We start from the raw sequence: 19,274 nt of genomic DNA on the forward strand, positions 1-19,274 counted from the left end.
ACTAACTTGGAAAACAAGGCAGCAATCAAGACCCTTGGATAAGATTTCAAACCCTTGGATAAGATTTCAAACCTTACCAATCTTGTTCACCAAGCAAGACCACACGCCTAAAAACCAAAGTCAAGTCCTAATCCACTTAGGAACTTACTTTGCTAAAAACAAGTCCTAATTCGAATAGGAACTCACTAGAACAAAACAATTCCTAATCAAAATAGAAATCCTAACGCTTAAAACAAGAAAAACCCTTTCAAGTGAAAGGTAAAAACTTGTAAGCCAAAACTATGAAAGCAATTTAAAGATTTTACAAGAACATTCAAAGAATGTTCAAGACCCTTCAAGAACACCAAGATTCGTGACCAAGCTCACGAAAGGTTGATCTTGGTGGCCAAGGAAGGTATGCGTCGTTGATGATGAAGCTTCCAAGTGAAGGAGCATGCTTTCTTGATTAATCTTGATCAAATTAGTCAACTCTTGATCGTTGCACGTATCATCGATCCACCACAACTAAAATCACATCCACCCCATGTGATTTTGGAAGCCCTTCAATGAAATCCATGGTAATATCCTCCCATACTGCGCCGGGAATAGGAAGTGGTTGTAGCAGCCCTGCCGAACTTTGTTGCGAGTGCTTGTTCCTCTGGCACGTCACACACCCCCGCACGTATTCTGTCACATCACGCCTCATCCCCTGCCAGAACCACTCAGCAGCTATCCTTAAATAAGTTTTTGTTTCACCCACGTGCCCTGCTTCCGGTGAGTCGTGGTACGCCTTAAGCAAAGCTGCTTTAAACTTTGAATTTTTTGGTACTACCTGGCGTCCTTTATAAAAGAGCTGATGATGTTCAATTGCAAACCCAGGGATTTCTTTCCCTTCCGACAGCTCTTGTCTCACCTTCTGGAGTAATTGGTCACCTTCAATTTCTCTTTCCAGCTCACTCCAATCCACCATGTTAACCGTGATTATTGCCCCAAACTCAGACTCCTCCTCTCCTTTGCGTGAAAGAGCGTCAGCCACGCGGTTCGCTACACCCGGTTTGTACTGTATCTCGAAGTCGAACCCAATTAGTTTCCTAATCCATCTTTGATACTCCATCCCAACCTTTCTCTGCTGAGTTATGAACCTCAAACTTTGTTGTTCGCTCCTCACAATGAATCTTCTGCCCAACAGATAGTGCTTCCATGTTTGTACCGATAAACACACCGCCATTAACTCTTTCTCATATATCGATTTGCTTCGGTTTCAATTCCCGGCCCCAAAATCTTGCTAAAGAAAGCAATCGGCCTTCCTTCTTGCATTAACACCGCTCCAAGTCCGAAACCCGAGGCGTCTGATTCCACCACGAACGCCTTAGTAAAATTCGGCATGGCCAAAACCGACGCAGAACACATAGCCTTCTTGAGTTCCTCAAAGGCTCGAGTAGCTTCTGAACTCCACTTAAAGTCGGTGAGTGGATGGGCTATGTGAGCATATTGGGCTATAAATTTCCTATAGTAACTCGTAAGGACCAAAAAGCCCCTCAAGTCCCTCAATGTCTTGGGTATGGGCCACTTGAGCATGGCTGAAATTTTCTCCTGATCCACGGCTACCCCTTCCTGAGAAATGATGTGTCCCAAGTAGGATACTCTTTCTTTACCAAACTCACACTTTTTTTGATTAGCAAATAACAAGTGATTCTTGAGAGTGGACAGAACAACTTGCAAATGTTGAACATGCTCATCTCTGCTAGTACTATAAACGAGAATATCATCAAAAAATACAAGTACAAATTTGCATAAATAAGGGCGAAATACCTCATTCATCAATGATTGGAACGTAGTCGGTGCGTTCGTGAGGCCGAAAGGCATCACAAGGAACTCATAGTGGCCTTAATGAGTACGGAACGCCGTTTTGTGGGTATCCTCCGGTCTCACCAAAATTTGATGGTACCCCCCCTTGAGATCAAGTTTGGAGAAAATTCGAGCCCCATGCAACTCATCCAATAGCTCATCAATAACCGGGATCGGGTATTTGTCAGGGACGGTCTCCTTGTTCAAGGCTCTATAATCCACGCAAAAACGCCACGAACCGTCAACCGGACTCGAGAAGGGGCTAGTGGATGGACAGATGATTCCGACCGCGAGCATTTCTCGAATAAGCTTCTCAATCTCATCTTTTTGGAATTGTGGGTATCGGTAAGGTCGCACACTTACAGGATCGGACCCTTCTTTGAGTGTGATCCTATGCTCGTGCCCCCTCTTGGGTGGCAGCCTTTCTGGAGCTTCAAACACCGCCTTATACTCCTCCAGCACCTCCTGTAAAAACTCAGGTATATCCACCTCGACGATGCCCCTCTCACGGTCCTCCTTCCTTCCTTCTAACTGATATAACTCCACCAACACTCCACCTTGTTCCTTTCTAAGTGTTTTAATCATTGATTTCAAAGTAACCCCTGTTCGTGCTAGAGAGGGGTCCCCCTTCATTGTCACTGTCTTCCCCCCTTTTTCAAAGCTCATCTCTTGAGTTTTCCAGTTTGTTAGCACTGACCCCAATTTCTCTAACCATTGGACGCCAAGAATGACGTCGGCATTCCCGAGTTGGAGGGGTAAAAAATCTTCTGTTATTTCGACCCCGCCTCCCAGGCTCAACCTCACCCCACCGCACTGACCACGTCCTCTCACAGCCTCCCCATTTCCCAATGAAACCCCGAACGAGCTTTCTCCGATCACCGAAATTTCGAGTCTTTCTGCTGCTTGTACGGAATTAAAATTGTGAGTTGCTCCCGGGTCGACCATGACTACCACCTCCTGCCCTCCAATAGTCCCCACAAGCTTCATGGTTTTCGGATTTGTCAGCCCCACAATCGAATTTATCGAAATCATGGCTGGAATTTCTTCCACCTCCTCCGGCGCTCCCACGGCTGCCAATTCTCCCTCTTCCTCACCTTCTTCTTCTTCCACTAGAAGAACACTAAGCTCTGTTGCCTTACATTTGTGCCCAATTCCCCATCTCTCATCACATTTAAAGCACAATCCTTTAGCTCTCTTGTCTTGCAATTCCCTCTCTGTCAATCGCCTCACTTCCCTTGTAAATCTGGTGGAGTTCGAACTTACTCTGCTTTGTGAGTATGAAGTAGGCTGAGAATTAACTGACCCAGCTGAACTTTGTGTTTGTGGAGTGGGTCTTTGTGAGACAGCCTATGGTGGATTCGAATGGGCCGGCCCACTCCGCCACTCAATAAGGTAGAAGCTGGGGCTCTATTAAAATAAGAAAATGGGCCAGGCTTAACAACAACCCCAGCCGTTTTCTTTTGCCCACTGACCCAGTTCCTTTCTTCAACCCGGGTAGCTAGATCCATAGCTTGCTCCAGGGTAACCGGGTTTAGCATGCGTATTTCTGCCTGATGTCATCTTTTTACCCATTCACAAAGTGCCCCTTCATCAAGCTCTCCGGCACATCCATCAACGGGGCCGCCTTCTCAATGAACGCTCGCCGGTAGTCGGCAATGGTGGTGGTGTGAGTGACGGCAAGCCACTGCTCGTGGAGAGTGCCTGAGTTTGTGGGTCTAAATTGGTCCAACACCCTCCCTTTCAACTCTTCCCAATTTCTCAATGGTCGCCGACGACTCTCCCATTGATACCACCTGAGAGCATCACCCTCCATAGAGACCACCGCTGCCTGCATCTTCTCGTGCTCCAACAGCCGGTAGAAGTGGAAGTATTTCTCGCCCCTTAATATCCACCCATCCGGGTCGGTTCCTTGGAACAGGGGCATTTCTAACTTCCTATATTTCCAATTTCCTCTTCCTTCTTGCTGTTCTCGCGTCTCACCTTCGTTTTCCTGTCTCAACCCTTCCAATCCTATCCCAACTCCCGTCCGTAGATTTCGTTCTATTCCGACGCCTGAGAACTGAACCTCATCCACGTCAATGGGGGTCTTTCCAAGATTACTCACCTTATCCATCGTCGATCGCATCGATATCTCTTCAAAGAACTTCTCTTGACCATTCATTATCATGGATATTTTTCCATTTTGATCCTCCCTGAAACGATTCAACCGTCCTTCAAGCCTCTGATTGGCATCTTCTATGGCTTCCCTATTCCTTCTCACTTCATCCTCCTGAGTTTTGCCGAACTGTTCTGTGAGTGACCGTTGGAGGTTCTCCATGCTTTCCGTAATTGTTCTAGCGACAATCTGCTGGATGGAGTTCTCACCGCCTTCCACCTTCGACGATATCTCCATCATGTGTCCTTCTAACGCCTCAAGTCGTTGAGTATGGGTTCCGGCTGCCGGGGCCATGGTTGCTCTGATACCAATTGCAACGAACAGCGCGACTACTAGCAAATAACAGAATAATAGAGAATAGAAAGAGAGAATAACAGGAATGACATATTGATTGACTGATGAAGGATTGAAAGAACAAGGTAGTGACTTTAGGTCACAAGTCTCCAAGGTTCAAATTACACTTTTCTGAATGCTCCCTCTTTCCTCAACTTCCCCTACATATAGGAATACACTAGCTGATGTGGCAACAAGCCTTAATTGTTACATTTACTACTTTCTGTCATTTACCCAAGATACAAAAGGACAATGATGAGTGACATTTATGTTACCCTTAGGGGTAGTGTATTGGTCTCTTTTCTCCTGTTTTTCTTAGGTTTTTCTACCTCTTTTCTCCTCTTATGGCTTCCTTTTTTTTATAGATGAAAAGTATGCTTATTTGCGCTTGTTTTGATAATCTTTATGCATTATTTTATCATCCCCATGCTCTCGTGATCTTTGCTATCTTTTGCAGGTTCCATGGCGGTCCTAAGCACGGTAGGAGGCCCCTTGGCCAAGTATGGAGGCATGGACAAAGACAAGAGGAGCAAAAGGGAAGGAGAGGAAGCAAGAAGAGGAAGTTCAAGAGGAGGTGTGGCCGAACCTCTAAGAGGTTCGGTCGAACCAAGGTGTGGTCAAACTTTTGAAAAGTTCGACCGAACCTCCAAGGCAGTTTCAACCAAGTTTTCAGCATGTTTACAGGAGGGGTCGAACCAGGAAAGTTCGACCAAACAAGGATTAGGGAGGTTCGACCGAACCTACCCAGAGTTCGACTGAACCTACCCTAGGTTCGACCGAACCTACCCAGAGTTCGGTCGGACCTTTTCCCGTTTCAGCTGACTTTTTGCGGAGCTTCCTAAGCAATTTTGTAAGGGGTATAAATAGATTTTTTTGCTCATTAAAGGAGAGGATTTTCAATTTAGAATAGATTTTAGGTTAGTTTTAGGTTTTAGAGAGAGAAACTCTCAAAATTTTAGAGAGAGAAAGTGAGGAGCACAATGGTTTTCATGGATTTTGGATAATCAAATGAGGAATTTGAAGATCTCCATCTTATATCAATGAGCATTTCTTACTTTCTCTTCTCTTATTGCTTTATTTAGTTGCTTTCATTATGCTTGAGTAGTTTCCCTTCTACTAGGTGTTGAGTGAGGCTTTGTAATGATTATTTGAGTTATTTGAGATAAATTTGATGATAACTGTGTGATTAAATTGATTGAATTGATGTTGGCATGTTGTTTGTTTTAGATTGGATTGATCTCCCATGATAGCACACTTAATTGCATATTGGTTTTAGTTTGACAAGGGATTGTGAATTAGAATTGATATATTTGATTGCATTTTGGGTAATTTTCTTCTATGCACCTAGTCAATGAGGGATCTAGGCTAGGAATTTGAGAGATTACTTTTGAGTGTAGTTAATTCTCATTATAATTCTTTCTTTGCATGATTGATTATCAAATGGATTCTCATTAGCTTATTAATTGTTCTAAGTGGATCTTTTCCCCTAGTAGACTTTATCATACCTTGTTCTTTATATGTGTTTTAGTGTAGTTGTAGTGTCCTTTATCCGTAAATCGACTTCGGCATAGCTTAGGAATTAGATTAAGAACAATCTAGCATTACCGTTCCTTGTGGTTCGACTCCGAACTTACCACTAGACTTGTTTAGGGGTTAGTTTTAGGATTTATAAATTTATTTGATTGAGTGTGGAATGTGCGACCGTTCTAACGCCCATCAGACAACATAAAATAATAAGCCCCTAAGACATGTTGCGGACTGCTGTAGTGGGGAGTGCTCCTCTACCTCTGTTGCTGTTGCTGATGCACTTGTCTCTTCCTCCTGCTGTACGTATGGATTAGAGGTGGTGTGGGTTGGTTCATTACATCTTTCACGGTGATCACTATGCTTTGTCTCTTACCCCACTTAAAACTGCATCTATCTTCCCAAATAGTCAGCTCTGCAGACACTGGTATTGTGGGATTGGTGGGCTACAACATTTATATGAAGGAAAGGAGCAAATGACGGAAGAATATAAAAGAGAGAGAGAGATATCAAAAGGAAAGGGATGATGGTGTTGGAAGAGGTGACATTGGCAAAGAGGGTCTTTTCTACAGCGTGAATGATAGAAGTGGTCAATACTTGTGGTGGATGGCAGTGTGCCTGAAGATGGCAGCTGAGAAGGAAGAGGGGGGGTGTTCCATTTTCTTTTACCCTTTTCTAGACTTCAAAAGTGTTTCCCATCACTGAATTTTAACTCCATTCCTTCCTAGATAATAATCACAAATAAATCAATTCACACTAGAACGTCCACAAAAAAACTTCATGTTATTTTATGTAGATAACTTTCTTACTCAATCCATGTGAAGAGGACCTCTTTCTCTTTCTCTAATACTCTCACCCCACCCTACTAAATTCCTCAATATGTGTGCCAAAGCCTTACACGAAGATTTCTCTTTCAAGTTTCAACCCATATGAATTGGACTTCTCCAGTGACTCTCTTTCCCTCACACTCTCATCCCACCCTACAAAATTCCTTAATATGCACGCCCAAGTCTAACCAGAAGATTTGTCATGGACAAAGGAAAAGGAGTACAAATTATGCACATATATCAAACACTTATTCTAAACCCATTTTCTTTCAAAAAATTTACAACAGCTTCAACTTTATTCCTCGAGAACTCCATGCCAGATACTTTCATAAGATTTATTGACAAAGGCAAAACACAAACTTGAGGTAAAATACATAACACTTGAAAGAGTACCTCTACTTCTAATCTCAAAGACAATCTGGATATAAAACTGGTTTGATTATTGCTTCCCCTTAACGTATTTATCCTGTATAAGTCTAAATATAACTCAGTTGTTTATCTTATTGCTATCATTTCTTGCTCTTTTTCATTGTTTTGGGCAATTTACACAAGAGCACATCAGATAAAGAATTAAGGAATAGTATACAAATCAACAGTAGTAAACATAAATGTTGCAACGGGTAAAGGTACCCACAAATTTAGCTTATTCTCATCTCTAAAACCTCAATTGGGAGAAATTAAGGCTCTATGTACAGCTACTTGTATGATTGGTAAAAAAAAATAGAAACTATGATGGAGGAGAAGGATTTTGTCGATGACTACACGGAATAATCACTTTTGGTTCACATAGCCGACCCCACTTATGGGATTAAGGCTTTGATTGATTGAAGAAAACACTGTGAATTAGAATAAAAATATAAACATATCATCCCAAAATACCAATAAAATTTATTATGAGTTTGGTTACACACCTCACAGAAACTAAAGAAGCATTGAAAACAGAGAAGTGTACAAGAGCCACAGACTTAAAAACAAGGGTTTCTAAGATTTAAAGCCTTGCAAACTCAACATATTGACACTCTAATGTCACAGAGGATGTTGTTAGAAACTCTAATGTAACCATTCATTCTCTGTATTACAGTATTGCATCTTATTGAGAACAATTGTATGCAGACATAAGACTGCCTCCTTTTCCACAAGTTGATAATTACAGCACCAGCTCAGCTCATAAGCAGAATTATTGATAGCTAATCAAATCATTAACAAACCTGCCAACCTGGTTGAGGCCCAAGGGCAACTGCTACCATAGAACTTGCCTTACCCTAGCAGATTGCAAAATCAAATAGAAGTTTGTTACTGTCAGTTTTACTAATGGTCTTATCAACATACTAAAAGCAACAAATAGAGATAAGAATGCATACTTGTAGAAAGACACTTCCACTTGTCACTGGTGGGTGATCATGCAAATCAACACCAGGTGGAAGAATCAACAGATCTGGAACTAAGTCATCCTTCTGAACCTAAAAAATGAACAATTTGGAAGCCACTAACATAAACGTAAAACACCAAAATTATCAAGAGCTTGAGGAACAACCACTATTGTGTCTCAAACTTCAAACCTCTTCTGCCCCCAACCAAAGGAGAGGAAAAAGGATGAAATAATCTAGCAAACTTACTGTGCATTTCTTTCCAAGTTCTATAGCAGAGTCAAGCCAGTCAACATCCAGTTTCAAAGTATTTACACGGACATATCAAGGTTTTGGAACATCTGAAAAGAAATTTGGTAAGCCTGGTATCCTAAAAGAAACCAAGCAGACACTGTAAGAACAGATGAGTGATTACAATACTAAAACTAAAGACTCCACACGTGATATACTGATGCCACAGAGAATATTTCAAACACAAAGTATTAATATGATGAAGGGTTACTTCTATTGACATATGCAACATCTGATAGCCTAAACCATCATTCAGCTATGAAAACTTTAGTTCAAGTCCTAGAATATAGAGAAGAGTCTATCATTATTGTTAATATTTACCTGGGGTCTTGTCTTGGGATAGCAGGTCTTCAACTTGTTTAACCTTTTTTTTTAGCTAGTATCTTTGCCAAAGTAGACTCAAGGGAAGCTTTTCGTTGAAATAGAAATTTGTTCTGCATTGCCCCATGTCGAAATTTCCTGAACATTTACATTCAGTTTATCAACAGAAAGCTCACATAAAAGGGGCAAAACTAAAACACAATGGACTCAGCTTTATCTGAGATAAGTTCTTTATCTTACTAATTTCTCTCAGTCAGAGTTTCAAAAGAGCATGAGACACAGTGAAGAAATAGGGGTTCTAAAGCCCGGAAATAAGGTAAGGTGCAAATTGCAAAGGTGTGCTCCTCATAAAGATAGGCCATAAATTCACCAATAATTTTCACACATGTAAATTTTTCAAATAATCAAATACTGTCATACATAAATAATAAATACATAAAAAACATTGTTATACATTATGTATTTGAGTTTCCATATAAAACTTATAGAGACAAAGATGTTACAAGATTCCAGAGGCAACAAATGTTTGAACCTCAGAACCTGAGGTCTCAGAGGAACTTTTTTAAAAGGCACGGCTTCGAGTAAGGAAGCATGTCAGATTTTGAAATACTTAAGCCTATTATGGTCATTAACCACTCTTTGGTTATAAGCTTACTTGAAAGAACCTGCAGCATCTCACGGAATATACAATTAATAGGTACCCGTAACACTACCAATAGAGCTCACAGCTGCATTCCCTCCCACATTGGAGCCTGAATCTAGCCATATCAATATAAAATGGCCTTTTTACGCTTTGACTTCCCTTCATCCCTTCTAAGCAAAATGTCAATCTTGGTATAATTCATGTCCAATTTTGGTATAAGAATTTAAATTCCAAGGAAATGAAAGAATGATATGATGATAAAACATGAGGTTGAATATTTCCTTGCTGAATAGCAAATCGTAGGTTGTTACATATAATAGCGCCTCCTATCTCTACAGCAGAAAATATAAGAGCATAATTAATTCACAAATGACCCCTTCCAGATTATTGCCATCAATCCATTGTTATTATAAATTCAAAACCTCACTTTAAGCTCATGTTACACGATCAGATACACAAGCTGATCAAAAAATATATATATCTAAAGTAACTATTTATCTTCCATTTGGTGTTTAAAACAGCAAAAGTATCCAAGACTTCTTTGATAATAGGAAGATCTGAGAGCAATCAAAGCCAAAATAATGTCATTTAAAAATCTCATTAATCTACATTAAAGCATACAACATGTGATAATCTCACAGCATCAACACAACTGAAAATATGATTTCAATTTCTCCTAATTCCACCAGTATAAAAAATATATTGCATATAAAATCAGTATCAACACATGCATAAGCAATAAAAAAAAAAAAACAAAAAAAAAAAAAAAAAAAAAAGGGTATAAACTCTAACATAATATCCAATATGCTATAATGGTTTCATTCATTCACCAATTATGCACCCTAGATTTACAAGATACGGAGTAATTCATAGCACATGACGTAAAGTAATTTTCCATAGACTTATTTTAGCTTCTTGCCTATAAGGTAGCATGCTAAGTTAACAACTATGTGCATGAATCGAAACTAGCACCAACAAAGACGGCAATGTCTATTAAATCGCCATTGATCAAGAAACTCATACTTAGCTACACAATGGCATGTTAATGCTAGAAACTAGTATGAGAACAGCAAGTGTGCAAGCTAGAAGAGGAAGAACAGAGGTAGCGAGGGGATGATAGTAGTATTATCAAACAGAGTGTTCAACAATACAAGCCTTCTTTCGAGAGGAAGGAGCTCTCCCAGAACAATTTCCTAAATTAATTTCTTGATACATTCCCCCTCAGCCAATAACCTATTAATACCCTAAAATTAACCCATAAAACAAACTTAACACAGCTAAAGCATGGCAGCCAAAATAACAAACTCATAACAAACTTTTCTATAGATTACTATTTTACCCTCTACCCCAAAACTGATACTAACAACCTTCCAACTCAGCATTCTTCTAGCTAATTCTTGTTGGGCCTTCTAGCATAAGTGAAACATATATCGGTTTTGGGCTGATTCCTTGCAATACCTCCCACCCAAAGTTTCACCTTGTCCACAAGGTGGAAACTAAGGAACCTGAGATTAACTTCCTCAAAGTATTCCCAAGTAGCTTCAAAGTCCTGCAAACCCTTCCAATGAATCAAAACCTCCATAGTAGCTTGAGAATTTCTCACACCAAGCACTGCCCCTAAGGCCTTTTTCAACTGAGAAATATGAAAAACTAGGTGAATTTTTTCCCCTGGGGGACATTGCAACTTATAGGCATCTTTGCCAATGTGCTGAGTCACCAGGTAAGGGCCATAGTAGCAAGGAGATAGCTTATCATTGGATCGTCTCACCACGGACCGCTGCCCATATGGCTGTAATTTCAGGTAAACCAGATCACCCACCTGAAAAACTCCCTCACGCCTTCCCTTGTTTTCATAGTGTTGCATGTATACTTGAGCCTGCACTAAATGGAACTTCAAGTCATCAAGTATAGCATCGCATTCCTACAACTGTGCTTCCACATAAGCCACAGTTGTGCTGCCAGCCGAGAACCTGATTAAATGAGGGGGGGTCCCTGCCATAAAGGGCCTTGAAAGGAGTGTAGTTAGTGGCGGTATGGAAAGAGGTATTGTACCAATATTCCGCCCACGGTAACCAGCGAGCCCAAGTATGTGGTTTGCCGTTCACAAAACATCTCAAATATGATTCCACTCCCTTGTTGACAACCTCCAAAAAATGCTAAGGAAGATCTTGTCTCGATCAAACACAATGGAGCTCGGTATACCATGTAACTTCACTACCTCAGACATGAAACTTTGTGCCACACTCTGAGCCGTAAAAGGGTGTTTAAGCGGGATGAAATGCCCATACTTGGTTAATCTGTCTACTACCACGAGTATGGTATCCCAGCCTAAGGACTTTGGCAAACCTTCTACAAAATCCATAGATATGTCCTCCCAAACCTTTTCCGGAATTGGTAAAGGTTGAAGAACACCCAAGGGAGACAAGGTTGAATGCTTGTTCTGCCGACAAACGTGACAGTGCTGGACATATCTTGCCACATCTTTTCTCATCCTAAACTAGAACCATTCCCCTACCAGTGGTAAGTCTTGATCTGAGGTCACCAGCATGCCCACCCACCAAGAAGTCAGGATACTCTTTGAGCAGCTTGGAGGTCAGCTCACAACGCTTCGGAATCACAATCCTCTCCTTGTATTTCAAAACACCATTTTCCAAAGTAAAGCACTTCGGTGCTGCCTCCCCCTTTTGTAGTTGCGAAATCAAACGTTGGAGAGCTGCATCCTTATCTATAAAAACCCGTACATAATCCCAACGGAGACCACATGAAGTCACCATAGTACCACATTCAAATTCAGGGCCACGTTGGCGGGATAGCGCGTCTGCCACTTTATTAGTAGAACCTGGCTTGTAATGAATGTCAAAAGTGTACCCCATAAGCTTGCTAATCCACTTTTCGTATGCCTGCCCCGCCTCCCTTTGTTCCTCCATTTGTCTACCGCAAAGGCGCAAACTTTCCATCAACTCCTCGTAAATGGGTTTACCCCTATTTCTGGTGCCCAAGATTTTGCTATAATACGCAATCAGGTGCTCTGCCTGTAGCAGGACATGCCCCTAGGCCATGCCCTGAAGCGTTTGTTTCAACCACAAAAGACAAAAGGCAGAGAGAAGTCAAGTGCTACCAAGATAAGAGCATTCACCATGGCAGTCTTTAGTGTGTTGAAGGTTGAAGTGGCAGTCTCAGTCCACCCAAAATTCTCCTTGCGCAATTCATCAATCAAGGGAAAGGCAATTTGTGCATAGCCCTTAATGAACTTGCGATAGTACCCGATAAGGCCAAGGAACCCCCTAAGCTGCTTCAAGTTCGTAGGGGGAGGCTTGGACCTTTGGAAGAGTCAAATTCTACCCCGGCTGCTTGCTGAGATGACGTGCCCTAGATAAGCCACCCTTTCCTTCCCAACTTCACACTTCTTAAAATTGGCAAACAGCCGGTGGTCAGCAAGAACCTGCAAAACTTGTTGCAAGTGTTCCTTATGAGATTCAACACAAGGACTATACACCAATATGTCGTCGAAGAACACCAAGACAAACTTACGCAGGAAGGGCCAGAAAACGTCATTCATAAGTGACTGAAACGTGGCAGGGGCATTTATTAGCCCAAAGGGCATTACGAGAAACTCGTAATGACCCCTATGGGTTCGAAAAGCTGTCTAATGGACGTACTCGGGCTTCACCCGAATCTGGTGGTAACCAGATTTTAAGTCAAGTTTTGTGAAAACCGCCGAGCCACCCAATTCAGTAATTCATCAATGATGGGGATTGGGAATTTAATAGGGATTGTCTCCTTGTTCAGAGCCCTGTAATCAACGCAAAAATTCCATGACCCGTCTTTTTACTTCACCAACAAAACCGGGCTAGAGTAAGCATTGGTCGTCTGAATTATCCCTGAGCATATCCGAAACCAGCCTCTCAATTTCATCCTTCTGGTTATACGGTCTGACGCTAATTGGATTAGCACCACTACGCAACACAATGGCATGCTCAATCTGTCTCTGAGGAGGTAACCCATCAGGCATGTGAAATACATGCTGAAATTTCTATACCAGTGGTATGAAGGCTGTAGGAATAACCGGTTCTGATTCGCCTGCCTTCTCTAAGTTATTCAATTCAAACAGATAACCATAGCCTTCCTTCTGCAAGTTTTGAACATTGCCTTCAGGGAGATACCAGTTCGCCCCAAATGGGGGTCACCCTTCAAGGTGACTGGGTTTCCATCCAACTGAAATTTCAGTGTTTGTGTTTTCCAGTTGATTGTGATGGTGCCAAGCTTCTCCAACCATTGGATCCCCAAAATCATATCTGAACTCCCTAATGGAAGAATGAGGAAGTCTTCTACAATCGTGACTCCTTGAAGGTCCAGCAATATGCCTTTACACACCCCTTCCCCTTGAACCGCTTCACCGATGCCAAGAGTCACCCCAATACTTCGTAATTCCGTTGGGTTTAAACCCAATTTCTGAGCCGCCACAGGGGAGATGAAGTTGTGAGTCGCGTCGGGGTCAATCATTACCACCACGGAGCTCCCATTCACGAAACCGCTCAAACGCATCGTTTTAGGGCAAGGCAGACCCTAACGGAGCTCAAGGATACTTTCGGGGTTGAAATCGGGTCTGGTTGAGGTGTAATGAGGCCCTCTGTTTGCGTCTCCACCATGGAAAACTCACCGGCGTCATCCCCGTCATCATCATCCACTAGGAGCAACACGCTCAAACCGCGGCGATGACAACGGTGGTTCATCGTCCACTTTTCATCACAACGGAAGCACAATCCTTGCTCCCGCTTCTGTTGCATCTCTTTTTCCGATAACCGTCTAATTTCTCCGGTGTGTTTAAAGGTGTTAGTGGTGGTTCGGTTTGGGTTAAGGTGTTTCAGGTTCGTGTCTAGGGTTGATGTGTTTGGGTTGCTGGTGTTTAGGTTGGTATTTGGGTTGGGTCGATAAAAAGGGTTAGGAGTTCTCCAAGTAGGTAGGCTCTAAGTGGGTTTGGGCTTTGGGCCGAGTTTCAATTTTTCTACGACCCGAATCGACAACTCCATGGCATGGTCCAAGGAAACCGGGTCCAACAGCCGGACCTCAACCCGTATTTCCTCTTTTAACCCATTAAGATACTGCCCCTTTGCAATATCCTCACGGTGCCGGTTTGCTGGTGGGCGAGCCACTGCTCGTGCAAGGTACCGGTCGCGGTGGTCCTGAAGCGGCGGGGAAGGAGTCATTTCAGCGCATCCCAGGTCAAGGGTTGACGCCTATGTTCCCATGGATACCACAGCAACGCATCACCATCTAGCGCAACCACGGCGGCCTCCACTTGATCTTCTTCAGTAAGCCGGTAAAAATGGAAGAACCTCTCAGGATCCACCCATCCGGATTCGTACCATCGAAAACAGGCAAGTCGAGTTTCCTCAACTTCCAATTCGATTGCCCACCTTGATAGCCACCATCACCGTAATTCAAGTGATGCTGAGATGAGAACAGATTATCTCATGGATTTTGTGATCCATTCCCCAGAACGAATTCTCTCCTGTCCGGCAGCGATCTGGGAGGTGATGTCCGTTTTGAAAGCCGGCATTGCAGTGGTGATCTCCTAAGCTACGGGCGACGGCAGCCTCGAGATTTCCTGCCCCAACAAGTCTAGACGTTGACCGTGATTTAGGCGAGCCATCTCCTGTCCCGGCGTGGTTTGTCACCGGTCTGATACCAAGTTTGCTAGAAACTACTATGAGAACAACAAGTGTGCAAGCTAGAAGAGGAAGAACAGAGGTAGCCAGGGGATGATAGTAGTATTATCAAACAGAGTGTTCAACAATACAAGCCTTCTTTCAAGAGGAAGGAGCTCTCCCAGTCCAATTTCCTTAATTTCTTGATACATTCCCCCTCAGCAAATCACCTATTAATACCCCAATATTAACCCATAAAACAAACTTAACACAGCTAAAGCATGGCAGCCAAAATAACAAACACATAACAAACTTTTGTATAGATTACTGTTTTACCCTCTACCCCTATACTAACAACCTTCCAACTCTGCATTCTTCTAGCTTATTCTTCTTGGGCCTTCTAGCATAAGTGAAACGGATATCGATTTTGGGCTGATTCCTTGCAGCTAACTAATGAAAACTACAGCACATCGGCATTTAAGCTTGGTGGGTTGGTGGCAGACCATTAGGGGTCAGCAAAAGTTTTTTTTTCCACATACTGTCATGTACGTGTTTCACTTTTGTCCGTAGACCCAAGATCTGTAAATCAATACCGCAGTAACAAATTCAACACAATAAACGCTGGTCATCTTAGGCTTGCTAAGTTAGATGTAGTGTGCACTTTCTGTATTAACAACAGTAGTATATAAAGAGTGTACTTTGGTTTCACATCTAATTTTCAGTCACAAATATTATGGTGATGTCTGGGCTGAGATAGAAAAATATAGACGGTGAGGCAAACCCATTGAACTATGTAAATCAGAAACTATGGCTGAATCTGGCAGTCTGAAATCATATAATCCAATTGAATGAAGTCGAATATTCAGATACATATTCTTTGAATGTAGCTGAACAAGTACCATAACTGAAACTATATTGACAGAACAATTGCATGTTGTCAACAATGTATACCCGTACGATTCTTTCTACAGCTAGGCTAATTCCCTAACATATACGCAATTATCCCAGGACAAGAAGTCTATCATGCCCTTACTTGATTTCCTTCCTTAACCAAAAGTTTAATGTAGTTTGGTTCATAAAAAACTTTTTGTAAAATGTCTCTTGTTACTCCATAATTGCCTAACTTGTTAGACAAACAAGGCGTAAACATCTTGTGCAGGATTGAGTAATGGAAACACAGAGAAAAACATTTGACTAAATGTAATCAGAAAGATGACAGAGAATCAGAAACCAAGAAAAAAATCAACTCATTTAGGAGAAGCAGCAAAATCAGTTGTCTGACTTATATTTGAATGGAATTCAGGAAGCAAAGAGTAAGCATTCAGGCTTTGTTCGTTGTAAGTGAGAGATGATAGGTTTAAAGCCACAGAAAATAACAGCTTCTACCACACAAGGAAAGTTTGTCTTTCCCACTCAAAGTATGACATGAGAAAAATGGCAGCAAAGTTCACAACTAATATCCTAGTAAAATAAAATTCACTGCATTCAAGCTGATTTTAAGTAACTTTCCGGCAGCAATCAAAGCACCTGAGATCTGATATAACCACAAATACTTATACAAAATTACCGGTCAAGTTTTCATTTCTAAATTACTATTTCTGCCAAAAATAAAAATACTTCTGATAGTGTACCAATTACCCCTTGTAATAAGAACTTGCCATGATTTCACCAAAATATCCATTGTAATAGTCTAACTAGTTGTGTCATTAATATCATAAATTTACATAAAATAATGTTAGGGATACCATCCCTGATCTATTACTAAATTGAGGAAATGTGACAACATACCCTGAAATTATAATTTCTAAAGTTTAAATAGCTAATATACTCCCCTCCATTCTTTTTTTGTTCGACGCACTTTTCATTTTAAGCTGTTTTTATAAATCCTATTCACTTTGTTTACTCGTATTTCATTTATGGCATACCTCTTTTACGTATCATCTTACCCCTCCAACCCCATAGTAATTACAACTTTTCATACTCTCTCTTACTTTATTCACTTTTACTTACACAAACTCACCTTTTTAGTAACACCCCGATAATTCTCTCTTAAAACCTGTAAATACCTTTAACAATTTGCAAGATAACTACTGACGTGCTACCGCCACGTTTTCAAACGTTAAGGCTAGTTTAGAATTTAGCAGCAAAAAAACTAACTCACTCAGTTATCAATAAGTTTCAATACCAATAATCAAAACCAAATTTAGTCTTACAAGTTGGAACTATCAAGGCCCTTATTCAAAACCCGATAAAAGTAGTAAATAAATAAAACCAGAGTTAAATTAAATCCAAACTTATGAAATGAAATAAACTGTGGAAATATCCAACACTCCACTCAAAATCCCACCACCTTGATGCAAATTCTGATTATGTAAAAACCTGTGATAAATCTACTCCCCAATATTACAAGTGTAAAATTGGATCATTACAGAGTCATTGAAAAAGCGAAGGCCATGACCGGGAAAGAGACACACAAAAGCACGCAATCAGCGTACATACAAGCAACAAAATATAACAAAGAATCCCTAACATGTTCCTAAATATCAATTAGTACACACAATTTAATTACTGACTCAAACACATGCGAACATTACTAAGACTTCACTAATTAAATACAATAATTCATTTCATTTCATTCATTGGATTAAGCAATAGACAAGGTTGTCTCCCCATACTCCATTTCGGAACATCAATAAAAGAAAAACCCCATGCCTCCTTTCACAAACATCAATAAACATCCAATGGCACACGGGCACGACTCCGTGGCCATATCTAGTATGAGATCTCATCTAACTCCTTATAGTTTTAAAAAGTAGTTGAAAACAAGAGACTCGTAGATAAGACGACCTCTAGAAAAGTGCACGGCTAATACCTCGTGTCCCCCAACCCCATTGTCATTACTCTAAATGTGCACAAATCCAGAGTTTTATTGCTCATCTATCTTGCACTTTACGTGATTTAAAAGTTTGGACTTGGTGATGACTCAATGCAAAACAATTCAAATTGCCAATTCAATTCTTGATTTATTAGTGACAAACAATATTTATTATTGAATCATTTAACTACCTCGGTGTATAAACACTTTAAGTGCATAAGGCAGCTCAATCCTCAATCCTCAACCTCGTCTTATAAGACTTTAATTCTTCCTTTACTCATTCCATTTCAATAATAATGAACGATTAATACAATAATTCATTCCATATATTCATGTACCTTTGCCTCTAAACTCATCTTGCAAGTCATTGCATAAATAATACTTACAAGAAAAAATCAATTCGCATTTCTCATACATGAATCAAACCAATCATCACATTAATCATCAATCAAACTCACTACCAAACAATTTCAACCAATCTACAAGTTTTCCTAACATGATTCTAAATCTTTCCAAGTCCTTAAACATGCTTCTAAAGTCAAGGTTTTCGTATCCTTGTATGTACCTTGAGTACACAGATAGGTGGCCACTTTCTCAACTAGAAATCACCCTCTACGAACCGTTCTCCCAAACCAAATAACGAAATCTCAATTAACACTCAAGCAACCAAATTTACAGCAATACTAATAAACTTCAAAGGCTTCAAAAATTGTTTAAAACAGCATTTTTAAGTCTCCCAAACACTTAAGCTAATAGCTTAAAAGTAGAATTATGGATTTCAATCGAAAAATCACCAAAATGCACCTTTATTTATGAAATTTCAGCATGTTTAACTTACTAATACAAGCTGAAAATTTATTTTATCAATATCTTTTGGAATTACAAAATTTGTATTTGTACCATTATAATAATAATCGTTTAAAACATGTAAAAGCACTTTAGACCTTTTTTATTGTACTTAAACCATAAAAATCAGATTATTTATAATCTGGAAATTTGTTGGGTAATTATCATTGATACCCTCCAACTTTTGGCTTTTATCTTTGATAATCATCATTAAGTTTTCATTATCAGCGGTATCCTCATAATTTTCACCTAATTACTACAGTAAGCATGCCGTTAATAAAAAGCTAATTTAGTTAATTTGAAACGTTTTAGTTGGAAAAATGAGGAAAAGACTTCAATGCCCTCCCATTTAATCTCCCTCCAACCTTTCCCTCCAACATTTCCCTCCTAAAATCAATTCCCACCACATTAACCTTATAAATACCTGTTCTTTCTCGTTTTTCTTGCTTTCTCTTTCTCTTTCGTTTTTTTTTTTTTTTTTTTGCTTTCTCAATTTTTTGTTCGAAGTCAAATTTGCAATGGCTTCCTCTTCTAGCACAAGATCATCTGCAAGCAACAAAAATTTAAGAGGTGTGTGGGTTAAAACCATTACCTGCAATTGTAATCCTCCAAGATCT

The 19,274-nt window shown here is 40.5% G+C and overlaps 1 pseudogene; it reads right to left on the reverse strand.

The window, feature by feature from the left end:
* The window catches only part of LOC110724914, a 29,007-nt pseudogene extending 17,228 nt beyond the window's left edge, over positions 1 to 11,779 (reverse strand).
* Positions 11,780 to 19,274: the final 7,495 nt, after the last annotated feature.

Source organism: Chenopodium quinoa, unplaced genomic scaffold (genome assembly GCF_001683475.1).
Source record: "Chenopodium quinoa cultivar QQ74 unplaced genomic scaffold, ASM168347v1, whole genome shotgun sequence".
NCBI classification, from domain to species: Eukaryota; Viridiplantae; Streptophyta; class Magnoliopsida; order Caryophyllales; family Amaranthaceae; genus Chenopodium; species Chenopodium quinoa.